The 23,517-nt window shown below is 41.8% G+C and overlaps 9 non-coding genes and 20 pseudogenes across 9 annotated transcripts; all 29 read right to left on the bottom strand.

Moving 5' to 3' along the window:
- Nucleotides 1-109: 109 nt before the first annotated feature.
- Nucleotides 110-218, bottom strand: LOC138409471 (5S ribosomal RNA; annotated as a pseudogene).
- A 490-nt stretch (nt 219-708) lies between these two features.
- LOC138409550 (5S ribosomal RNA) lies at nt 709-817 on the bottom strand (annotated as a pseudogene).
- Nucleotides 818-1,307: 490 nt separating this feature from the next.
- On the bottom strand, nt 1,308-1,416 carry LOC138409549 (5S ribosomal RNA; annotated as a pseudogene).
- A 490-nt stretch (nt 1,417-1,906) lies between these two features.
- Nucleotides 1,907-2,015, bottom strand: LOC138409548 (5S ribosomal RNA; annotated as a pseudogene).
- Nucleotides 2,016-2,505: 490 nt separating this feature from the next.
- LOC138409547 (5S ribosomal RNA) lies at nt 2,506-2,614 on the bottom strand (annotated as a pseudogene).
- A 490-nt stretch (nt 2,615-3,104) lies between these two features.
- LOC138409296 (5S ribosomal RNA) lies at nt 3,105-3,223 on the bottom strand. Its single transcript, XR_011242616.1, has one exon. It is a non-coding gene; the product is annotated as a 5S ribosomal RNA (ribosomal RNA).
- Nucleotides 3,224-3,713: 490 nt separating this feature from the next.
- Nucleotides 3,714-3,822, bottom strand: LOC138409546 (5S ribosomal RNA; annotated as a pseudogene).
- A 490-nt stretch (nt 3,823-4,312) lies between these two features.
- Nucleotides 4,313-4,421, bottom strand: LOC138409470 (5S ribosomal RNA; annotated as a pseudogene).
- A 490-nt stretch (nt 4,422-4,911) lies between these two features.
- Nucleotides 4,912-5,020, bottom strand: LOC138409545 (5S ribosomal RNA; annotated as a pseudogene).
- Nucleotides 5,021-5,510: 490 nt separating this feature from the next.
- LOC138409544 (5S ribosomal RNA) lies at nt 5,511-5,619 on the bottom strand (annotated as a pseudogene).
- A 490-nt stretch (nt 5,620-6,109) lies between these two features.
- On the bottom strand, nt 6,110-6,228 carry LOC138409295 (5S ribosomal RNA). Its single transcript, XR_011242615.1, has one exon. It is a non-coding gene; the product is annotated as a 5S ribosomal RNA (ribosomal RNA).
- A 490-nt stretch (nt 6,229-6,718) lies between these two features.
- Nucleotides 6,719-6,827, bottom strand: LOC138409543 (5S ribosomal RNA; annotated as a pseudogene).
- A 490-nt stretch (nt 6,828-7,317) lies between these two features.
- On the bottom strand, nt 7,318-7,426 carry LOC138409469 (5S ribosomal RNA; annotated as a pseudogene).
- Nucleotides 7,427-7,916: 490 nt separating this feature from the next.
- On the bottom strand, nt 7,917-8,025 carry LOC138409542 (5S ribosomal RNA; annotated as a pseudogene).
- A 490-nt stretch (nt 8,026-8,515) lies between these two features.
- LOC138409541 (5S ribosomal RNA) lies at nt 8,516-8,624 on the bottom strand (annotated as a pseudogene).
- A 490-nt stretch (nt 8,625-9,114) lies between these two features.
- LOC138409293 (5S ribosomal RNA) lies at nt 9,115-9,233 on the bottom strand. The gene has a single exon (XR_011242613.1). It is a non-coding gene; the product is annotated as a 5S ribosomal RNA (ribosomal RNA).
- A 490-nt stretch (nt 9,234-9,723) lies between these two features.
- Nucleotides 9,724-9,832, bottom strand: LOC138409539 (5S ribosomal RNA; annotated as a pseudogene).
- A 490-nt stretch (nt 9,833-10,322) lies between these two features.
- LOC138409538 (5S ribosomal RNA) lies at nt 10,323-10,431 on the bottom strand (annotated as a pseudogene).
- A 490-nt stretch (nt 10,432-10,921) lies between these two features.
- On the bottom strand, nt 10,922-11,040 carry LOC138409292 (5S ribosomal RNA). The gene has a single exon (XR_011242612.1). It is a non-coding gene; the product is annotated as a 5S ribosomal RNA (ribosomal RNA).
- A 490-nt stretch (nt 11,041-11,530) lies between these two features.
- On the bottom strand, nt 11,531-11,639 carry LOC138409537 (5S ribosomal RNA; annotated as a pseudogene).
- A 490-nt stretch (nt 11,640-12,129) lies between these two features.
- LOC138409291 (5S ribosomal RNA) lies at nt 12,130-12,248 on the bottom strand. Its single transcript, XR_011242611.1, has one exon. It is a non-coding gene; the product is annotated as a 5S ribosomal RNA (ribosomal RNA).
- Nucleotides 12,249-12,738: 490 nt separating this feature from the next.
- On the bottom strand, nt 12,739-12,847 carry LOC138409536 (5S ribosomal RNA; annotated as a pseudogene).
- A 490-nt stretch (nt 12,848-13,337) lies between these two features.
- LOC138408320 (5S ribosomal RNA) lies at nt 13,338-13,456 on the bottom strand. The gene has a single exon (XR_011241639.1). It is a non-coding gene; the product is annotated as a 5S ribosomal RNA (ribosomal RNA).
- Nucleotides 13,457-13,946: 490 nt separating this feature from the next.
- On the bottom strand, nt 13,947-14,065 carry LOC138408460 (5S ribosomal RNA). Its single transcript, XR_011241779.1, has one exon. It is a non-coding gene; the product is annotated as a 5S ribosomal RNA (ribosomal RNA).
- Nucleotides 14,066-14,555: 490 nt separating this feature from the next.
- LOC138408593 (5S ribosomal RNA) lies at nt 14,556-14,674 on the bottom strand. Its single transcript, XR_011241912.1, has one exon. It is a non-coding gene; the product is annotated as a 5S ribosomal RNA (ribosomal RNA).
- Nucleotides 14,675-15,164: 490 nt separating this feature from the next.
- Nucleotides 15,165-15,273, bottom strand: LOC138409535 (5S ribosomal RNA; annotated as a pseudogene).
- A 490-nt stretch (nt 15,274-15,763) lies between these two features.
- LOC138409468 (5S ribosomal RNA) lies at nt 15,764-15,872 on the bottom strand (annotated as a pseudogene).
- A 490-nt stretch (nt 15,873-16,362) lies between these two features.
- LOC138409534 (5S ribosomal RNA) lies at nt 16,363-16,471 on the bottom strand (annotated as a pseudogene).
- Nucleotides 16,472-23,372: 6,901 nt separating this feature from the next.
- Nucleotides 23,373-23,491, bottom strand: LOC138408431 (5S ribosomal RNA). The gene has a single exon (XR_011241750.1). It is a non-coding gene; the product is annotated as a 5S ribosomal RNA (ribosomal RNA).
- Nucleotides 23,492-23,517: the final 26 nt, after the last annotated feature.

The following is a 23,517-nucleotide window of genomic DNA, read 5'->3' as shown; positions in this document are numbered from 1 at the left end:
AGGGTTCCATATTCTTTTTTCCTTTGATGAACAGTCTTTCCTGCTCTTTCCAAGAGGTGTCTCCTCTGAAGCAGCAGCAACAGCGCCCTCTGCAAAGAAAAGTCTAAAAAGCTTACAGCACCTGGTATTCCCAGGCGGTCTCCCATTCAAGTACTAACCTGGCCCGACCCTGCTTAGCTTCCGAGATCGGGCGTGTTCAGGGTGGTATGGCCGTAAGCGATTAACTCCACCCACAATACCTCCTTTATACATGTGAATCATCACCATCATCAATGGTTCTTCTGTTGCTTTGCAACCATAGCATCTTGAGGTGTGGGTGGGCAGGAGGGTCAATTGTTCCAAAATCAATCTCAAGGTGCAATTTTGTCATATCGTTGCAAGAAAAAAATCATTACAATTTTCAAAAATGACCTTCAGCAATATTGTCAGTGTTTCATATCCAGTTGTTTCCCTGATGCAGAGTAAACTCCCTGCTCTTTCATCGCTCTCTCCAAATAAGACAATTTGAAAATGATATGTTAATAAAACATGAATAAAGTAGTGTTTTGATTAGAAACAAATCTGATGAATGCTCACTTTCACCTTTCAGTGATGATGTGAGGGTTCCATATTCTTTTTTCCTTTGATGAACAGTCTTTCCTGCTCTTTCCAAGAGGTGTCTCCTCTGAAGCAGCAGCAACAGCGCCCTCTGCAAAGAAAAGTCTAAAAAGCTTACAGCACCTGGTATTCCCAGGCGGTCTCCCATTCAAGTACTAACCAGGCCCGACCCTGCTTAGCTTCCGAGATCGGGCGTGTTCAGGGTGGTATGGCCGTAAGCGATTAACTCCACCCACAATACCTCCTTTATACATGTGAATCATCACCATCATCAATGGTTCTTCTGTTGCTTTGCAACCATAGCATCTTGAGATGTGGGTGGGCGGGAGGGTCAATTGTTCCAAAATCAATCTCAAGGTGCAATTTTGGCATATCGTTGCAAGAAAAAAATCATCACAATTTTCAAAAATGACCTTCAGCAATATTGTCAGTGTTTCATATCCAGTTGTTTCCCTGATGCAGAGTAAACTCCCTGCTCTTTCATCGCTCTCTCCAAATAAGACAATTTGAAAATGATATGTTAATAAAACATGAATAAAGTAGTGTTTTGATTAGAAACAAATCTGATGAATGCTCACTTTCACCTTTCAGTGATGATGTGAGGGTTCCATATTCTTTTTTCCTTTGATGAACAGTCTTTCCTGCTCTTTCCAAGAGGTGTCTCCTCTGAAGCAGCAGCAACAGCGCCCTCTGCAAAGAAAAGTCTAAAAAGCTTACAGCACCTGGTATTCCCAGGCGGTCTCCCATTCAAGTACTAACCAGGCCCGACCCTGCTTAGCTTCCGAGATCGGGCGTGTTCAGGGTGGTATGGCCGTAAGCGATTAACTCCACCCACAATACCTCCTTTATACATGTGAATCATCACCATCATCAATGGTTCTTCTGTTGCTTTGCAACCATAGCATCTTGAGGTGTGGGTGGGCGGGAGGGTCAATTGTTCCAAAATCAATCTCAAGGTGCAATTTTGGCATATCGTTGCAAGAAAAAAATCATCACAATTTTCAAAAATGACCTTCAGCAATATTGTCAGTGTTTCATATCCAGTTGTTTCCCTGATGCAGAGTAAACTCCCTGCTCTTTCATCGCTCTCTCCAAATAAGACAATTTGAAAATGATATGTTAATAAAACATGAATAAAGTAGTGTTTTGATTAGAAACAAATCTGATGAATGCTCACTTTCACCTTTCAGTGATGATGTGAGGGTTCCATATTCTTTTTTCCTTTGATGAACAGTCTTTCCTGCTCTTTCCAAGAGGTGTCTCCTCTGAAGCAGCAGCAACAGCGCCCTCTGCAAAGAAAAGTCTAAAAAGCTTACAGCACCTGGTATTCCCAGGCGGTCTCCCATTCAAGTACTAACCAGGCCCGACCCTGCTTAGCTTCCGAGATCGGGCGTGTTCAGGGTGGTATGGCCGTAAGCGATTAACTCCACCCACAATACCTCCTTTATACATGTGAATCATCACCATCATCAATGGTTCTTCTGTTGCTTTGCAACCATAGCATCTTGAGGTGTGGGTGGGCGGGAGGGTCAATTGTTCCAAAATCAATCTCAAGGTGCAATTTTGGCATATCGTTGCAAGAAAAAAATCATCACAATTTTCAAAAATGACCTTCAGCAATATTGTCAGTGTTTCATATCCAGTTGTTTCCCTGATGCAGAGTAAACTCCCTGCTCTTTCATCGCTCTCTCCAAATAAGACAATTTGAAAATGATATGTTAATAAAACATGAATAAAGTAGTGTTTTGATTAGAAACAAATCTGATGAATGCTCACTTTCACCTTTCAGTGATGATGTGAGGGTTCCATATTCTTTTTTCCTTTGATGAACAGTCTTTCCTGCTCTTTCCAAGAGGTGTCTCCTCTGAAGCAGCAGCAACAGCGCCCTCTGCAAAGAAAAGTCTAAAAAGCTTACAGCACCTGGTATTCCCAGGCGGTCTCCCATTCAAGTACTAACCAGGCCCGACCCTGCTTAGCTTCCGAGATCGGGCGTGTTCAGGGTGGTATGGCCGTAAGCGATTAACTCCACCCACAATACCTCCTTTATACATGTGAATCATCACCATCATCAATGGTTCTTCTGTTGCTTTGCAACCATAGCATCTTGAGGTGTGGGTGGGCGGGAGGGTCAATTGTTCCAAAATCAATCTCAAGGTGCAATTTTGGCATATCGTTGCAAGAAAAAAATCATCACAATTTTCAAAAATGACCTTCAGCAATATTGTCAGTGTTTCATATCCAGTTGTTTCCCTGATGCAGAGTAAACTCCCTGCTCTTTCATCGCTCTCTCCAAATAAGACAATTTGAAAATGATATGTTAATAAAACATGAATAAAGTAGTGTTTTGATTAGAAACAAATCTGATGAATGCTCACTTTCACCTTTCAGTGATGATGTGAGGGTTCCATATTCTTTTTTCCTTTGATGAACAGTCTTTCCTGCTCTTTCCAAGAGGTGTCTCCTCTGAAGCAGCAGCAACAGCGCCCTCTGCAAAGAAAAGTCTAAAAAGCTAACAGCACCTGGTATTCCCAGGCAGTCTCCCATTCAAGTACTAACCAGGCCCGACCCTGCTTAGCTTCCGAGATCGGACGAGATTGGGCGTGTTCAGGGTGGTATGGCCGTAAGCGATTAACTCCACCCACAATACCTCCTTTATACATGTGAATCATCACCATCATCAATGGTTCTTCTGTTGCTTTGCAACCATAGCATCTTGAGGTGTGGGTGGGCGGGAGGGTCAATTGTTCCAAAATCAATCTCAAGGTGCAATTTTGGCATATCGTTGCAAGAAAAAAATCATCACAATTTTCAAAAATGACCTTCAGCAATATTGTCAGTGTTTCATATCTAGTTGTTTCCCTGATGCAGAGTAAACTCCCTGCTCTTTCATCGCTCTCTCCAAATAAGACAATTTGAAAATGATATGTTAATAAAACATGAATAAAGTAGTGTTTTGATTAGAAACAAATCTGATGAATGCTCACTTTCACCTTTCAGTGATGATGTGAGGGTTCCATATTCTTTTTTCCTTTGATGAACAGTCTTTCCTGCTCTTTCCAAGAGGTGTCTCCTCTGAAGCAGCAGCAACAGCGCCCTCTGCAAAGAAAAGTCTAAAAAGCTTACAGCACCTGGTATTCCCAGGCGGTCTCCCATTCAAGTACTAACCAGGCCCGACCCTGCTTAGCTTCCGAGATCGGGCGTGTTCAGGGTGGTATGGCCGTAAGCGATTAACTCCACCCACAATACCTCCTTTATACATGTGAATCATCACCATCATCAATGGTTCTTCTGTTGCTTTGCAACCATAGCATCTTGAGGTGTGGGTGGGCGGGAGGGTCAATTGTTCCAAAATCAATCTCAAGGTGCAATTTTGTCATATCGTTGCAAGAAAAAAATCATTACAATTTTCAAAAATGACCTTCAGCAATATTGTCAGTGTTTCATATCCAGTTGTTTCCCTGATGCAGAGTAAACTCCCTGCTCTTTCATCGCTCTCTCCAAATAAGACAATTTGAAAATGATATGTTAATAAAACATGAATAAAGTAGTGTTTTGATTAGAAACAAATCTGATGAATGCTCACTTTCACCTTTCAGTGATGATGTGAGGGTTCCATATTCTTTTTTCCTTTGATGAACAGTCTTTCCTGCTCTTTCCAAGAGGTGTCTCCTCTGAAGCAGCAGCAACAGCGCCCTCTGCAAAGAAAAGTCTAAAAAGCTTACAGCACCTGGTATTCCCAGGCGGTCTCCCATTCAAGTACTAACCTGGCCCGACCCTGCTTAGCTTCCGAGATCGGGCGTGTTCAGGGTGGTATGGCCGTAAGCGATTAACTCCACCCACAATACCTCCTTTATACATGTGAATCATCACCATCATCAATGGTTCTTCTGTTGCTTTGCAACCATAGCATCTTGAGGTGTGGGTGGGCAGGAGGGTCAATTGTTCCAAAATCAATCTCAAGGTGCAATTTTGTCATATCGTTGCAAGAAAAAAATCATTACAATTTTCAAAAATGACCTTCAGCAATATTGTCAGTGTTTCATATCCAGTTGTTTCCCTGATGCAGAGTAAACTCCCTGCTCTTTCATCGCTCTCTCCAAATAAGACAATTTGAAAATGATATGTTAATAAAACATGAATAAAGTAGTGTTTTGATTAGAAACAAATCTGATGAATGCTCACTTTCACCTTTCAGTGATGATGTGAGGGTTCCATATTCTTTTTTCCTTTGATGAACAGTCTTTCCTGCTCTTTCCAAGAGGTGTCTCCTCTGAAGCAGCAGCAACAGCGCCCTCTGCAAAGAAAAGTCTAAAAAGCTTACAGCACCTGGTATTCCCAGGCGGTCTCCCATTCAAGTACTAACCAGGCCCGACCCTGCTTAGCTTCCGAGATCGGGCGTGTTCAGGGTGGTATGGCCGTAAGCGATTAACTCCACCCACAATACCTCCTTTATACATGTGAATCATCACCATCATCAATGGTTCTTCTGTTGCTTTGCAACCATAGCATCTTGAGATGTGGGTGGGCGGGAGGGTCAATTGTTCCAAAATCAATCTCAAGGTGCAATTTTGGCATATCGTTGCAAGAAAAAAATCATCACAATTTTCAAAAATGACCTTCAGCAATATTGTCAGTGTTTCATATCCAGTTGTTTCCCTGATGCAGAGTAAACTCCCTGCTCTTTCATCGCTCTCTCCAAATAAGACAATTTGAAAATGATATGTTAATAAAACATGAATAAAGTAGTGTTTTGATTAGAAACAAATCTGATGAATGCTCACTTTCACCTTTCAGTGATGATGTGAGGGTTCCATATTCTTTTTTCCTTTGATGAACAGTCTTTCCTGCTCTTTCCAAGAGGTGTCTCCTCTGAAGCAGCAGCAACAGCGCCCTCTGCAAAGAAAAGTCTAAAAAGCTTACAGCACCTGGTATTCCCAGGCGGTCTCCCATTCAAGTACTAACCAGGCCCGACCCTGCTTAGCTTCCGAGATCGGGCGTGTTCAGGGTGGTATGGCCGTAAGCGATTAACTCCACCCACAATACCTCCTTTATACATGTGAATCATCACCATCATCAATGGTTCTTCTGTTGCTTTGCAACCATAGCATCTTGAGGTGTGGGTGGGCGGGAGGGTCAATTGTTCCAAAATCAATCTCAAGGTGCAATTTTGGCATATCGTTGCAAGAAAAAAATCATCACAATTTTCAAAAATGACCTTCAGCAATATTGTCAGTGTTTCATATCCAGTTGTTTCCCTGATGCAGAGTAAACTCCCTGCTCTTTCATCGCTCTCTCCAAATAAGACAATTTGAAAATGATATGTTAATAAAACATGAATAAAGTAGTGTTTTGATTAGAAACAAATCTGATGAATGCTCACTTTCACCTTTCAGTGATGATGTGAGGGTTCCATATTCTTTTTTCCTTTGATGAACAGTCTTTCCTGCTCTTTCCAAGAGGTGTCTCCTCTGAAGCAGCAGCAACAGCGCCCTCTGCAAAGAAAAGTCTAAAAAGCTAACAGCACCTGGTATTCCCAGGCAGTCTCCCATTCAAGTACTAACCAGGCCCGACCCTGCTTAGCTTCCGAGATCGGACGAGATTGGGCGTGTTCAGGGTGGTATGGCCGTAAGCGATTAACTCCACCCACAATACCTCCTTTATACATGTGAATCATCACCATCATCAATGGTTCTTCTGTTGCTTTGCAACCATAGCATCTTGAGGTGTGGGTGGGCGGGAGGGTCAATTGTTCCAAAATCAATCTCAAGGTGCAATTTTGGCATATCGTTGCAAGAAAAAAATCATCACAATTTTCAAAAATGACCTTCAGCAATATTGTCAGTGTTTCATATCTAGTTGTTTCCCTGATGCAGAGTAAACTCCCTGCTCTTTCATCGCTCTCTCCAAATAAGACAATTTGAAAATGATATGTTAATAAAACATGAATAAAGTAGTGTTTTGATTAGAAACAAATCTGATGAATGCTCACTTTCACCTTTCAGTGATGATGTGAGGGTTCCATATTCTTTTTTCCTTTGATGAACAGTCTTTCCTGCTCTTTCCAAGAGGTGTCTCCTCTGAAGCAGCAGCAACAGCGCCCTCTGCAAAGAAAAGTCTAAAAAGCTTACAGCACCTGGTATTCCCAGGCGGTCTCCCATTCAAGTACTAACCAGGCCCGACCCTGCTTAGCTTCCGAGATCGGGCGTGTTCAGGGTGGTATGGCCGTAAGCGATTAACTCCACCCACAATACCTCCTTTATACATGTGAATCATCACCATCATCAATGGTTCTTCTGTTGCTTTGCAACCATAGCATCTTGAGGTGTGGGTGGGCGGGAGGGTCAATTGTTCCAAAATCAATCTCAAGGTGCAATTTTGTCATATCGTTGCAAGAAAAAAATCATTACAATTTTCAAAAATGACCTTCAGCAATATTGTCAGTGTTTCATATCCAGTTGTTTCCCTGATGCAGAGTAAACTCCCTGCTCTTTCATCGCTCTCTCCAAATAAGACAATTTGAAAATGATATGTTAATAAAACATGAATAAAGTAGTGTTTTGATTAGAAACAAATCTGATGAATGCTCACTTTCACCTTTCAGTGATGATGTGAGGGTTCCATATTCTTTTTTCCTTTGATGAACAGTCTTTCCTGCTCTTTCCAAGAGGTGTCTCCTCTGAAGCAGCAGCAACAGCGCCCTCTGCAAAGAAAAGTCTAAAAAGCTTACAGCACCTGGTATTCCCAGGCGGTCTCCCATTCAAGTACTAACCTGGCCCGACCCTGCTTAGCTTCCGAGATCGGGCGTGTTCAGGGTGGTATGGCCGTAAGCGATTAACTCCACCCACAATACCTCCTTTATACATGTGAATCATCACCATCATCAATGGTTCTTCTGTTGCTTTGCAACCATAGCATCTTGAGGTGTGGGTGGGCAGGAGGGTCAATTGTTCCAAAATCAATCTCAAGGTGCAATTTTGTCATATCGTTGCAAGAAAAAAATCATTACAATTTTCAAAAATGACCTTCAGCAATATTGTCAGTGTTTCATATCCAGTTGTTTCCCTGATGCAGAGTAAACTCCCTGCTCTTTCATCGCTCTCTCCAAATAAGACAATTTGAAAATGATATGTTAATAAAACATGAATAAAGTAGTGTTTTGATTAGAAACAAATCTGATGAATGCTCACTTTCACCTTTCAGTGATGATGTGAGGGTTCCATATTCTTTTTTCCTTTGATGAACAGTCTTTCCTGCTCTTTCCAAGAGGTGTCTCCTCTGAAGCAGCAGCAACAGCGCCCTCTGCAAAGAAAAGTCTAAAAAGCTTACAGCACCTGGTATTCCCAGGCGGTCTCCCATTCAAGTACTAACCAGGCCCGACCCTGCTTAGCTTCCGAGATCGGGCGTGTTCAGGGTGGTATGGCCGTAAGCGATTAACTCCACCCACAATACCTCCTTTATACATGTGAATCATCACCATCATCAATGGTTCTTCTGTTGCTTTGCAACCATAGCATCTTGAGATGTGGGTGGGCGGGAGGGTCAATTGTTCCAAAATCAATCTCAAGGTGCAATTTTGGCATATCGTTGCAAGAAAAAAATCATCACAATTTTCAAAAATGACCTTCAGCAATATTGTCAGTGTTTCATATCCAGTTGTTTCCCTGATGCAGAGTAAACTCCCTGCTCTTTCATCGCTCTCTCCAAATAAGACAATTTGAAAATGATATGTTAATAAAACATGAATAAAGTAGTGTTTTGATTAGAAACAAATCTGATGAATGCTCACTTTCACCTTTCAGTGATGATGTGAGGGTTCCATATTCTTTTTTCCTTTGATGAACAGTCTTTCCTGCTCTTTCCAAGAGGTGTCTCCTCTGAAGCAGCAGCAACAGCGCCCTCTGCAAAGAAAAGTCTAAAAAGCTTACAGCACCTGGTATTCCCAGGCGGTCTCCCATTCAAGTACTAACCAGGCCCGACCCTGCTTAGCTTCCGAGATCGGGCGTGTTCAGGGTGGTATGGCCGTAAGCGATTAACTCCACCCACAATACCTCCTTTATACATGTGAATCATCACCATCATCAATGGTTCTTCTGTTGCTTTGCAACCATAGCATCTTGAGGTGTGGGTGGGCGGGAGGGTCAATTGTTCCAAAATCAATCTCAAGGTGCAATTTTGGCATATCGTTGCAAGAAAAAAATCATCACAATTTTCAAAAATGACCTTCAGCAATATTGTCAGTGTTTCATATCCAGTTGTTTCCCTGATGCAGAGTAAACTCCCTGCTCTTTCATCGCTCTCTCCAAATAAGACAATTTGAAAATGATATGTTAATAAAACATGAATAAAGTAGTGTTTTGATTAGAAACAAATCTGATGAATGCTCACTTTCACCTTTCAGTGATGATGTGAGGGTTCCATATTCTTTTTTCCTTTGATGAACAGTCTTTCCTGCTCTTTCCAAGAGGTGTCTCCTCTGAAGCAGCAGCAACAGCGCCCTCTGCAAAGAAAAGTCTAAAAAGCTAACAGCACCTGGTATTCCCAGGCAGTCTCCCATTCAAGTACTAACCAGGCCCGACCCTGCTTAGCTTCCGAGATCGGACGAGATTGGGCGTGTTCAGGGTGGTATGGCCGTAAGCGATTAACTCCACCCACAATACCTCCTTTATACATGTGAATCATCACCATCATCAATGGTTCTTCTGTTGCTTTGCAACCATAGCATCTTGAGGTGTGGGTGGGCGGGAGGGTCAATTGTTCCAAAATCAATCTCAAGGTGCAATTTTGGCATATCGTTGCAAGAAAAAAATCATCACAATTTTCAAAAATGACCTTCAGCAATATTGTCAGTGTTTCATATCTAGTTGTTTCCCTGATGCAGAGTAAACTCCCTGCTCTTTCATCGCTCTCTCCAAATAAGACAATTTGAAAATGATATGTTAATAAAACATGAATAAAGTAGTGTTTTGATTAGAAACAAATCTGATGAATGCTCACTTTCACCTTTCAGTGATGATGTGAGGGTTCCATATTCTTTTTTCCTTTGATGAACAGTCTTTCCTGCTCTTTCCAAGAGGTGTCTCCTCTGAAGCAGCAGCAACAGCGCCCTCTGCAAAGAAAAGTCTAAAAAGCTTACAGCACCTGGTATTCCCAGGCGGTCTCCCATTCAAGTACTAACCAGGCCCGACCCTGCTTAGCTTCCGAGATCGGGCGTGTTCAGGGTGGTATGGCCGTAAGCGATTAACTCCACCCACAATACCTCCTTTATACATGTGAATCATCACCATCATCAATGGTTCTTCTGTTGCTTTGCAACCATAGCATCTTGAGGTGTGGGTGGGCGGGAGGGTCAATTGTTCCAAAATCAATCTCAAGGTGCAATTTTGTCATATCGTTGCAAGAAAAAAATCATCACAATTTTCAAAAATGACCTTCAGCAATATTGTCAGTGTTTCATATCCAGTTGTTTCCCTGATGCAGAGTAAACTCCCTGCTCTTTCATCGCTCTCTCCAAATAAGACAATTTGAAAATGATATGTTAATAAAACATGAATAAAGTAGTGTTTTGATTAGAAACAAATCTGATGAATGCTCACTTTCACCTTTCAGTGATGATGTGAGGGTTCCATATTCTTTTTTCCTTTGATGAACAGTCTTTCCTGCTCTTTCCAAGAGGTGTCTCCTCTGAAGCAGCAGCAACAGCGCCCTCTGCAAAGAAAAGTCTAAAAAGCTTACAGCACCTGGTATTCCCAGGCGGTCTCCCATTCAAGTACTAACCAGGCCCGACCCTGCTTAGCTTCCGAGATCGGGCGTGTTCAGGGTGGTATGGCCGTAAGCGATTAACTCCACCCACAATACCTCCTTTATACATGTGAATCATCACCATCATCAATGGTTCTTCTGTTGCTTTGCAACCATAGCATCTTGAGGTGTGGGTGGGCGGGAGGGTCAATTGTTCCAAAATCAATCTCAAGGTGCAATTTTGGCATATCGTTGCAAGAAAAAAATCATTACAATTTTCAAAAATGACCTTCAGCAATATTGTCAGTGTTTCATATCCAGTTGTTTCCCTGATGCAGAGTAAACTCCCTGCTCTTTCATCGCTCTCTCCAAATAAGACAATTTGAAAATGATATGTTAATAAAACATGAATAAAGTAGTGTTTTGATTAGAAACAAATCTGATGAATGCTCACTTTCACCTTTCAGTGATGATGTGAGGGTTCCATATTCTTTTTTCCTTTGATGAACAGTCTTTCCTGCTCTTTCCAAGAGGTGTCTCCTCTGAAGCAGCAGCAACAGCGCCCTCTGCAAAGAAAAGTCTAAAAAGCTAACAGCACCTGGTATTCCCAGGCAGTCTCCCATTCAAGTACTAACCAGGCCCGACCCTGCTTAGCTTCCGAGATCGGACGAGATTGGGCGTGTTCAGGGTGGTATGGCCGTAAGCGATTAACTCCACCCACAATACCTCCTTTATACATGTGAATCATCACCATCATCAATGGTTCTTCTGTTGCTTTGCAACCATAGCATCTTGAGATGTGGGTGGGCGGGAGGGTCAATTGTTCCAAAATCAATCTCAAGGTGCAATTTTGGCATATCGTTGCAAGAAAAAAATCATTACAATTTTCAAAAATGACCTTCAGCAATATTGTCAGTGTTTCATATCCAGTTGTTTCCCTGATGCAGAGTAAACTCCCTGCTCTTTCATCGCTCTCTCCAAATAAGACAATTTGAAAATGATATGTTAATAAAACATGAATAAAGTAGTGTTTTGATTAGAAACAAATCTGATGAATGCTCACTTTCACCTTTCAGTGATGATGTGAGGGTTCCATATTCTTTTTTCCTTTGATGAACAGTCTTTCCTGCTCTTTCCAAGAGGTGTCTCCTCTGAAGCAGCAGCAACAGCGCCCTCTGCAAAGAAAAGTCTAAAAAGCTTACAGCACCTGGTATTCCCAGGCGGTCTCCCATTCAAGTACTAACCAGGCCCGACCCTGCTTAGCTTCCGAGATCGGGCGTGTTCAGGGTGGTATGGCCGTAAGCGATTAACTCCACCCACAATACCTCCTTTATACATGTGAATCATCACCATCATCAATGGTTCTTCTGTTGCTTTGCAACCATAGCATCTTGAGGTGTGGGTGGGCGGGAGGGTCAATTGTTCCAAAATCAATCTCAAGGTGCAATTTTGGCATATCGTTGCAAGAAAAAAATCATTACAATTTTCAAAAATGACCTTCAGCAATATTGTCAGTGTTTCATATCCAGTTGTTTCCCTGATGCAGAGTAAACTCCCTGCTCTTTCATCGCTCTCTCCAAATAAGACAATTTGAAAATGATATGTTAATAAAACATGAATAAAGTAGTGTTTTGATTAGAAACAAATCTGATGAATGCTCACTTTCACCTTTCAGTGATGATGTGAGGGTTCCATATTCTTTTTTCCTTTGATGAACAGTCTTTCCTGCTCTTTCCAAGAGGTGTCTCCTCTGAAGCAGCAGCAACAGCGCCCTCTGCAAAGAAAAGTCTAAAAAGCTAACAGCACCTGGTATTCCCAGGCAGTCTCCCATTCAAGTACTAACCAGGCCCGACCCTGCTTAGCTTCCGAGATCGGACGAGATTGGGCGTGTTCAGGGTGGTATGGCCGTAAGCGATTAACTCCACCCACAATACCTCCTTTATACATGTGAATCATCACCATCATCAATGGTTCTTCTGTTGCTTTGCAACCATAGCATCTTGAGATGTGGGTGGGCGGGAGGGTCAATTGTTCCAAAATCAATCTCAAGGTGCAATTTTGGCATATCGTTGCAAGAAAAAAATCATTACAATTTTCAAAAATGACCTTCAGCAATATTGTCAGTGTTTCATATCCAGTTGTTTCCCTGATGCAGAGTAAACTCCCTGCTCTTTCATCGCTCTCTCCAAATAAGACAATTTGAAAATGATATGTTAATAAAACATGAATAAAGTAGTGTTTTGATTAGAAACAAATCTGATGAATGCTCACTTTCACCTTTCAGTGATGATGTGAGGGTTCCATATTCTTTTTTCCTTTGATGAACAGTCTTTCCTGCTCTTTCCAAGAGGTGTCTCCTCTGAAGCAGCAGCAACAGCGCCCTCTGCAAAGAAAAGTCTAAAAAGCTTACAGCACCTGGTATTCCCAGGCGGTCTCCCATTCAAGTACTAACCAGGCCCGACCCTGCTTAGCTTCCGAGATCGGGCGTGTTCAGGGTGGTATGGCCGTAAGCGATTAACTCCACCCACAATACCTCCTTTATACATGTGAATCATCACCATCATCAATGGTTCTTCTGTTGCTTTGCAACCATAGCATCTTGAGGTGTGGGTGGGCGGGAGGGTCAATTGTTCCAAAATCAATCTCAAGGTGCAATTTTGGCATATCGTTGCAAGAAAAAAATCATCAAAATTTTCAAAAATGACCTTCAGCAATATTGTCAGTGTTTCATATCCAGTTGTTTCCCTGATGCAGAGTAAACTCCCTGCTCTTTCATCGCTCTCTCCAAATAAGACAATTTGAAAATGATATGTTAATAAAACATGAATAAAGTAGTGTTTTGATTAGAAACAAATCTGATGAATGCTCACTTTCACCTTTCAGTGATGATGTGAGGGTTCCATATTCTTTTTTCCTTTGATGAACAGTCTTTCCTGCTCTTTCCAAGAGGTGTCTCCTCTGAAGCAGCAGCAACAGCGCCCTCTGCAAAGAAAAGTCTAAAAAGCTTACAGCACCTGGTATTCCCAGGCGGTCTCCCATTCAAGTACTAACCAGGCCCCACCCTGTTTAGCTTCCGAGATCGGATGAGATCGGGCGTGTTCAGGGTGGTATGGCCGTAAGCGATTAACTCCACCCACAATACCTCCTTTATACATGTGAATCATCACCATCATCAATGGTTCTTCTGTTGCTTTGCAACCATAGCATCTTGAGGTGTGGGTGGGCGGGAGGGTCAATTGTTCCAAAATCAATCTCAAGGTGCAATTTTGTCATATCGTTGCAAGAAAAAAATCATTACAATTTTCAAAAATGACCTTCAGCAATATTGTCAGTGTTTCATATCCAGTTGTTTCCCTGATGCAGAGTAAACTCCCTGCTCTTTCATCGCTCTCTCCAAATAAGACAATTTGAAAATGATATGTTAATAAAACATGAATAAAGTAGTGTTTTGATTAGAAACAAATCTGATGAATGCTCACTTTCACCTTTCAGTGATGATGTGAGGGTTCCATATTCTTTTTTCCTTTGATGAACAGTCTTTCCTGCTCTTTCCAAGAGGTGTCTCCTCTGAAGCAGCAGCAACAGCGCCCTCTGCAAAGAAAAGTCTAAAAAGCTTACAGCACCTGGTATTCCCAGGCGGTCTCCCATCCAAGTATTAACCAGGCCCGACCCTGCTTAGCTTCCGAGATCGGACGAGATCGGGCGTGTTCAGGGTGGTATGGCCGTAAGCGATTAACTCCACCCACAATACCTCCTTTATACATGTGAATCATCACCATCATCAATGGTTCTTCTGTTGCTTTGCAACCATAGAATCTTGAGGTGTGGGTGGGCGGGAGGGTCAATTGTTCCAAAATCAATCTCAAGGTGCAATTTTGTCATATCGTTGCAAGAAAAAAATCATTACAATTTTCAAAAATGACCTTCAGCAATATTGTCAGTGTTTCATATCCAGTTGTTTCCCTGATGCAGAGTAAACTCCCTGCTCTTTCATCGCTCTCTCCAAATAAGACAATTTGAAAATGATATGTTAATAAAACATGAATAAAGTAGTGTTTTGATTAGAAACAAATCTGATGAATGCTCACTTTCACCTTTCAGTGATGATGTGAGGGTTCCATATTCTTTTTTCCTTTGATGAACAGTCTTTCCTGCTCTTTCCAAGAGGTGTCTCCTCTGAAGCAGCAGCAACAGCGCCCTCTGCAAAGAAAAGTCTAAAAAGCTAACAGCACCTGGTATTCCCAGGCGGTCTCCCATTCAAGTACTAACCAGGCCCGACCCTGCTTAGCTTCCGAGATCGGACGAGATCGGGCGTGTTCAGGGTGGTATGGCCGTAAGCGATTAACTCCACCCACAATACCTCCTTTATACATGTGAATCATCACCATCATCAATGGTTCTTCTGTTGCTTTGCAACCATAGCATCTTGAGGTGTGGGTGGGCGGGAGGGTCAATTGTTCCAAAATCAATCTCAAGGTGCAATTTTGTCATATCGTTGCAAGAAAAAAATCATTACAATTTTCAAAAATGACCTTCAGCAATATTGTCAGTGTTTCATATCCAGTTGTTTCCCTGATGCAGAGTAAACTCCCTGCTCTTTCATCGCTCTCTCCAAATAAGACAATTTGAAAATGATATGTTAATAAAACATGAATAAAGTAGTGTTTTGATTAGAAACAAATCTGATGAATGCTCACTTTCACCTTTCAGTGATGATGTGAGGGTTCCATATTCTTTTTTCCTTTGATGAACAGTCTTTCCTGCTCTTTCCAAGAGGTGTCTCCTCTGAAGCAGCAGCAACAGCGCCCTCTGCAAAGAAAAGTCTAAAAAGCTTACAGCACCTGGTATTCCCAGGCGGTCTCCCATTCAAGTACTAACCAGGCCCGACCCTGCTTAGCTTCCGAGATCGGGCGTGTTCAGGGTGGTATGGCCGTAAGCGATTAACTCCACCCACAATACCTCCTTTATACATGTGAATCATCACCATCATCAATGGTTCTTCTGTTGCTTTGCAACCATAGCATCTTGAGGTGTGGGTGGGCGGGAGGGTCAATTGTTCCAAAATCAATCTCAAGGTGCAATTTTGTCATATCGTTGCAAGAAAAAAATCATTACAATTTTCAAAAATGACCTTCAGCAATATTGTCAGTGTTTCATATCCAGTTGTTTCCCTGATGCAGAGTAAACTCCCTGCTCTTTCATCGCTCTCTCCAAATAAGACAATTTGAAAATGATATGTTAATAAAACATGAATAAAGTAGTGTTTTGATTAGAAACAAATCTGATGAATGCTCACTTTCACCTTTCAGTGATGATGTGAGGGTTCCATATTCTTTTTTCCTTTGATGAACAGTCTTTCCTGCTCTTTCCAAGAGGTGTCTCCTCTGAAGCAGCAGCAACAGCGCCCTCTGCAAAGAAAAGTCTAAAAAGCTTACAGCACCTGGTATTCCCAGGCGGTCTCCCATTCAAGTACTAACCTGGCCCGACCCTGCTTAGCTTCCGAGATCGGGCGTGTTCAGGGTGGTATGGCCGTAAGCGATTAACTCCACCCACAATACCTCCTTTATACATGTGAATCATCACCATCATCAATGGTTCTTCTGTTGCTTTGCAACCATAGCATCTTGAGGTGTGGGTGGGCAGGAGGGTCAATTGTTCCAAAATCAATCTCAAGGTGCAATTTTGTCATATCGTTGCAAGAAAAAAATCATTACAATTTTCAAAAATGACCTTCAGCAATATTGTCAGTGTTTCATATCCAGTTGTTTCCCTGATGCAGAGTAAACTCCCTGCTCTTTCATCGCTCTCTCCAAATAAGACAATTTGAAAATGATATGTTAATAAAACATGAATAAAGTAGTGTTTTGATTAGAAACAAATCTGATGAATGCTCACTTTCACCTTTCAGTGATGATGTGAGGGTTCCATATTCTTTTTTCCTTTGATGAACAGTCTTTCCTGCTCTTTCCAAGAGGTGTCTCCTCTGAAGCAGCAGCAACAGCGCCCTCTGCAAAGAAAAGTCTAAAAAGCTTACAGCACCTGGTATTCCCAGGCGGTCTCCCATTCAAGTACTAACCAGGCCCGACCCTGCTTAGCTTCCGAGATCGGGCGTGTTCAGGGTGGTATGGCCGTAAGCGATTAACTCCACCCACAATACCTCCTTTATACATGTGAATCATCACCATCATCAATGGTTCTTCTGTTGCTTTGCAACCATAGCATCTTGAGGTGTGGGTGGGCGGGAGGGTCAATTGTTCCAAAATCAATCTCAAGGTGCAATTTTGGCATATCGTTGCAAGAAAAAAATCATTACAATTTTCAAAAATGACCTTCAGCAATATTGTCAGTGTTTCATATCCAGTTGTTTCCCTGATGCAGAGTAAACTCCCTGCTCTTTCATCGCTCTCTCCAAATAAGACAATTTGAAAATGATATGTTAATAAAACATGAATAAAGTAGTGTTTTGATTAGAAACAAATCTGATGAATGCTCACTTTCACCTTTCAGTGATGATGTGAGGGTTCCATATTCTTTTTTCCTTTGATGAACAGTCTTTCCTGCTCTTTCCAAGAGGTGTCTCCTCTGAAGCAGCAGCAACAGCGCCCTCTGCAAAGAAAAGTCTAAAAAGCTTACAGCACCTGGTATTCCCAGGCGGTCTCCCATTCAAGTACTAACCAGGCCCGACCCTGCTTAGCTTCCGAGATCGGACGAGATCGGGCGTGTTTTTTTTTTTTTTTTTTTTTATTATCAAAAATACATAATTTTCATACATTTTATGTACAGATATTACATTTATATACATATCTCGTCATTATCTCAGACTACTGTCTGAGATAAGACCCACACTTCCATAGATAATGAATATTTAAGTCAGAAAATGAGAAAAACAGAAAACATCAGAAAAACCAACAACAATGCAACAACAAAACAAACAAACAAACAAACAAACAAAATAAAATAAACAAAACAACAAAACAACAAAACAAAACAAAACCAATAAGAAGACACCTAATTTTTTTAAAAATGCCATTACATATTGACACTTACAGCTGGCACATACAACACTTTTCATTCATTTTTGCCGAAATCAAATTCCACATTCCCATCATCTGTTACCTCTATCAGAGTGCTTCCATCCACAAATCCTTTTTTGAACTCTTCTTTTTCCGTGTATCTGTGTATCATGTTTACATCTCTTTTTATCATGTTTTTAAACACACTCCATACTTCAGCTTTTTTCTTTTCATAATGGGCCAAGTTTCTCCTGAGTTTAACTGCATATCTTGCATGACTCAACACATAGTTTAACAGATTAATATTACACTCTTTCACTCTGCCATTCATCCCAAACAGCCACATCTTTCTCCATTCCATCCTTTCTATCAATTTCCCTTCCCAGCATCTGCTTATCGTTCCTTTCATCCTCTCAAAGAAACTTTCTAACTCACTGCATTCGACAAACTCATGCATACATGTTTCCACTTTTATCTTACACACATCACATTCCTTTTTCACATTCACATCAAACTTGCTTATGATCAGGTTATTGAAAATTCTATTGTGTCTCAAGAGATAATCAAAGTTTTCACACTCTATGCTGTTCCATTTCACTCTTAGATTCATCCATATCTTTTCTGCATCCAGTCCATCCATAACTTTCTTCCATACATTCTCAGCAGCCGGTCTTCTCACTTCTTCCCCTCTAAAACATTTATAGAGTATTTTTGTTTTCACACAGTTCAGACTCATTCTGCTCTCTCCTTTACCCACATACATTTCTATCTCTCTTTCTTCCCTCACCCCAGCCTCTCTCTCAATCATGTCCATCCATTCTTTCGGCATTGCCTTCTTAATTTTTTCCATTATTGCTTCTGCTGTTCCCAACCATATCTCGTCCCCCCTCCCTCTTACTTCATCCACTATCGCTTGTGCTCCCATGAAGCCTGGAACATGCTCGTACACTATATCCTTTACTTTCCTGATCCCTGCATTCCATATGGTTCTGTTGTATATTGTTGCTCCATTAATTGTTATTTTTGGGTTTAGAAAAACTGGTTGCTCCCATACTTGCTTCACATTCTTACAGTCATACGTCACATTTTTTAGGAATTCCCCCCATGCTCCAAGCATTTCTTTGAGGATCTCTGTTGTTTCAGACATCATCCCTTTCTTCAGTTCCATGTACACACCGCTTTCACCACATCCTCCAATCTTTTTAATTGCCTCTCCCAAGAACACCTTCCACACTTGATCTTTCTTGTTCTTTAGATACCTCATCATCATTTTTACTCTTAGTGCTTTCTTTTTCTTTTCCAGGTTGATCAGTTTTAGGCCTCCATCTTCATACTCATTTTCTAGGACTTCCTTTGCTATTCTCGCCCCCTTCCCATCCCACAAGAAGTCACTCACTATCTTGTCTACATCCTTCAGCACTTTCTCTGGCACATCCAAAACATTCATTATATATATTAATTTGCTCATGATTAGTGCATTTACCACTATCACTTTCCCTTTCAGTTTTAATCCTCTCCGTTTCCACATTCCCAACGTCTTTTTTATGTTGTTTACTATCCCTTCATATTGCCTATCTCTCCCTTCTCTATCTTCAATCCCTAAGTTCACTCCTAACACCTTCATGTATTCGTTGTTCTCTTTTAGTCTTTTTACTTCTTCCCCTACTCTGCTCTCTCCTATGCACATGATTTCTGATTTTTCTATATTTAATTTTGCTCCTGATGCCCTACCAAATAGTTCTACACTTTCTAACGTCTCTGCTACGCTTTCCTTGTCTACCACTGTCACCGTTGTGTCGTCTGCATATTGATATAACGTGCTCACCTGTCCACCCGGTAGTTCTATGCCCTTTATTTTCTTGTTTTGTAATATTAATGCCGCTAACGGCTCTGCGGACAATGCGTACAGGAGAGCCGATAACGGACATCCCTGTCTTACTGATCTTTCTATTCTAAATTCATTTGTGATTATTCCATTAATTTTTACCTTGCTTGCTGCTTTCTCATACATTGTCCTAATCCTCCCTATCATCTTATTTCCAAAACCTGCTTTCCCTAATACTTTATATAGATAACTGTGGTCTACTCTGTCGAATGCTTTGTTTTGATCTATGCTTAGTACTATCCCTTTCCTGTTCTCTTTCATGTATGTTATTGTGTCTCTGATGCTGCTTATAGTGTCTGCTATGTCCCTACCTGGTATGCTATATGCTTGTGTGCTCCCAACCACCATCCCTATAACTCTCTTTATCCTGTTTGCTAATACCTTTGCTAAGATTTTATAGTCGCCATTTAACATTGTCAGTGGTCTATAATTTTCTAAATTATCCCTGCTCCCTTTTTTGTGAATTATGCTTACTAGCCCTGTTGTCATGCTTTGCGGTATCTTTCCCTTTTCTTCTATCCATTTATATAACTTCTCTAATACTGGTGTTAATTCTTCTCTAAACTCTATGTAGAATTCTCCTATTAAGCCGTCTGTTCCTGGACTTTTATTTCTCCCTAACCCGCTTATTGCTGTCTCTATCTCCTCTCTACTTATCTCTCCCTCACACATCTCTCTGTCATTCTCGCTTATCCTATTCTTTATTTTCTCAATCACTTGTCTGCTACTCTCATTGTCTACCTCTTCTTTCTTGTACAGCTCTCTGTAAAATTCTTCTACTCTCTCTACTATTCCAGCTATGTCTTTTATCTTCTCTCCTCTCTTTCCCTCCACTTGTTCAATGTAGTTGTTTTTCTGCCTTGTTTTCTCTAGCCCTAGGAAATATCCTGTGCATTTCTCTCCCTCTATGGTGTATCTTGCTCTGCTTCTGATGATTGCTCCTTGGCATTTTCCCTGTTCTATTTCTTTTAGTTCATTTTTTTTTTTAATGTACTCTTTTGTATCATAATTTTCCTCTTTTTCAGCTTTCTCTTCCTCTCTTTCTATCTCCCTCACTAACCACTTTTCTCTCTCTTTCTCTTTCTTGCTCTTGTTCCTACCATATTTTTTGCTTATTTCTTTTATTCCTTCTTTTAATTTTTCCCACCACCGCCCTATGTCCTCCTCATACATTCTCTCATTCATCTCCCATTTTATGTATTCTCTCACACCTTCTTTATATTTTTTTTCCTTAAGTAGCTCTCCATTCAAACACCACACCCCACCTCCTCTTGTCTTTGTTTCTTGCCCTAGCGTGAATTTTAGCATCATGTGATCGCTGAGTGTTGTTATTTTGTACTGTATTTCACCTATTGTTTCTGCTAATTTTTTTGTACTTAACACTAAGTCTATTCTGCTTTGTTTTAGTTCTCCCTTCACCACTTGTTTCCTCGAAAATACTTTTGCCTCTGGGTTTCTTTCCCTCCACACATCACACAGTTTTTTCTCTCTTTTTATCTTTTGTAATGCCCCTCTTGATGAGTCGTTTTTAAATTTCATTTTCCCAGAGACATCTAATTTTCCACACCATACATTGAAATCGCCTACTATTAAGCTGTTGCTTTCACACATTACTCCCATTTGTTCGAACATCATCCTTCTCTCCTTCTCTGTGTTTGCTGCATGTATATTTATGAGTTTTATTTCTTCATTCATATGTTTAAATTTAATCGCTATCAGCCTCCCTTCACCATCGTTCTCACACATCTTCACCTTCCCCACCGCTCCTTTTTTCACTAATATAGCTACTCCCCTAGCTTTCCCATCACCATTATTTGAGTATATTTCCCCTGTCCATTCTTTCTTTACTTCAATCATGCATCTTTCATCCCAGTGTGTCTCTTGGATACATATTATATCATACTCACTCAGGTTATATATGTGTTGTCTTTTCCACCTTTTGTTCAGCCCTCTTGCGTTTATCGTTAAGATCGTTATCATAAGTATTGTTATGTTCATTTGTTTTTGCTTTTGCTTTTCTTGTACTGTCTCTGTTGCCTCTGAGGGTTTTGTCTCTTTCTTAGTTGCATTATTTGGGTCATTAAGTCCATGTCCATGTCTTGATCATTTGTTTTCTTATCTGCTTCCTCTCCTTCTATGTGTGTTTGTGCTTTCTTCTCTCCGCTCACTCCGTCCTTTTCCGCTGCAGCCTCGTTCTCCTTCACCGCTGTTGCGTTCACCGCTGCTATCTTCATCACCGCTGTTGCCACCGTCACCGCCGTTGTCACCGTCTTCGCTTCCTTCTCCGTCTCCGCTGCTGTCTGCTTCGTCGCTTCTGACTCCGTCGCCGCTGTTGTCACCTTCTCCGTCGTTGTCACCGTCCCCGTTGTCGTCACCGTCCCCGTTGTCTTCTCTTTCTCCGCTGCTGTCTCGTTCACCGCTGCTAACTCCGTCCCCGCTGCTCCCTTCGTCTCCGCCGCTGACATCATGATCGCCTCTGTCATCTCCATCTCCTCCGCTGCTCCGCGCTCCCCGTCGCTGCCATCCGAGTCCTCACTCCCCGCCTCTCCCTCGCTTTCTTCCTCCTCCGTGTCTCCTTCTATTCCTTCTATCTCCATGGTGTTCTCTTTCCCGTCTTTGGGTCCGTTCTTTTCTCTTGTCCTGTCCATTTGGCTTCCGCATTCCCTTGCGTAGTGCCCCTGAACTCCGCATCTGTGACACTGAAACTCTGGGCACTCTCTCAGGATGTGCCCTGGCTGCATGCACATCCTGCAGACTTTTGTTTGTTTGTCGTGAATTACTCTGAAATACTCCGTTCCGAGGGCTGTGTTAAATTTTGTTGAGTATGGGAGGGACTGGATCTCGTCATTAAACTTCACTTTAAGGAATCGTGTCCCGTCTGCCACTTGTGTCCCCGGCCACATCCGTCTCCTTACTGCTGTGACTGGTGTCACTCCCCATCCACGCAGCTTCTCCATTATTTCCTTGTCCTCTATGTAGTATGGTATGTTCAGGAAGGAGACCACCAACTCGTCGTTGCAGAGCTCTCTAGCGTGGACTCTTGTCTCCCCAATCCTGAATCCCTCCATCAGCCTCTCCTTCCCTTTTGGATGGCTCATTGTCATCTCGTGTTTCCTGGGATTTATGTATCGGCATGCCACCAGTCCTCCGCACAGCTCGCGCACGCACCGCATCAGCGTCATGGTGCTTACTTCCTCCTCTCCTTCTGTTTCTACACTCACGGTGAGTTTCTTCCCGTCCCTCTCCGTGTCGTTTAATTCTCTGTTCTTCTTTCCTTCATTTTCTTGTCCGCTGTCTGTCTCATTCATCGTTTTTCCGTTCCGTGTTGTCGCCGTGAGGTCCGTCATGATTTTTTTTTTTTTTTAAACATAAAGCGCTCCAAAGTGGAGGATTAGAAGAGGGAGGGGGAAAACAAACTTAAATAGATTCCCCCAGACAGTGCGACACTGTTGGGGGGGGGTATCTCTCAGTCCTTTGCTGTATTTTAATTCTATTATCTCATTTAAATGTTCAGTAGATAGAGAAAAAAAGGGGGAAAAAAGGAGAGCGGAGCTGAGTCACCCGTGGTGCTCAACGTCCGTCGATTTCAAAAAAGATACCTGCTGATCCGTCACGCATGCGCTGTGTTCAGGGTGGTATGGCCGTAAGCGATTAACTCCACCCACAATACCTCCTTTATACATGTGAATCATCACCATCATCAATGGTTCTTCTGTTGCTTTGCAACCATAGCATCTTGAGGTGTGGGTGGGCGGGAGGGTCAATTGTTCCAAAATCAATCTCAAGGTGCAATTTTGTCATATCGTTGCAAGAAAAAAATCATTACAATTTTCAAAAATGACCTTCAGCAATATTGTCAGTGTTTCATATCCAGTTGTTTCCCTGATGCAGAGTAAACTCCCTGCTCTTTCATCGCTCTCTCCAAATAAGACAGTTTGAAAATGATATGTTAATAAAACATGAATAAAGTAGTGTTTTGATTAGAAACAAATCTGATGAATGCTCACTTTCACCTTTCAGTGATGATGTGAGGGTTCCATATTCTTTTTTCCTTTGATGAACAGTCTTTCCTGCTCTTTCCAAGAGGTGTCTCCTCTGAAGCAGCAGCAACAGCGCCCTCTGCAAAGAAAAGTCTAAAAAACTTACAGCACCTGGTATTCCCAGGCGGTCTCCCATTCAAGTACTAACCAGGCCCGACCCTGCTTAGCTTCCGAGATCGGACGAGATCGGGCGTGTTCAGGGTGGTATGGCCGTAAGCGATTAACTCCACCCACAATACCTCCT

Source organism: Paralichthys olivaceus, chromosome 5 (assembly GCF_024713975.1).
Source record: "Paralichthys olivaceus isolate ysfri-2021 chromosome 5, ASM2471397v2, whole genome shotgun sequence".
NCBI lineage: Eukaryota > Metazoa > Chordata > Actinopteri > Pleuronectiformes > Paralichthyidae > Paralichthys > Paralichthys olivaceus.
The sequence above is the reverse complement of the archived record's forward strand: the minus strand, read 5'-3'. Positions and strand labels throughout refer to the sequence as shown.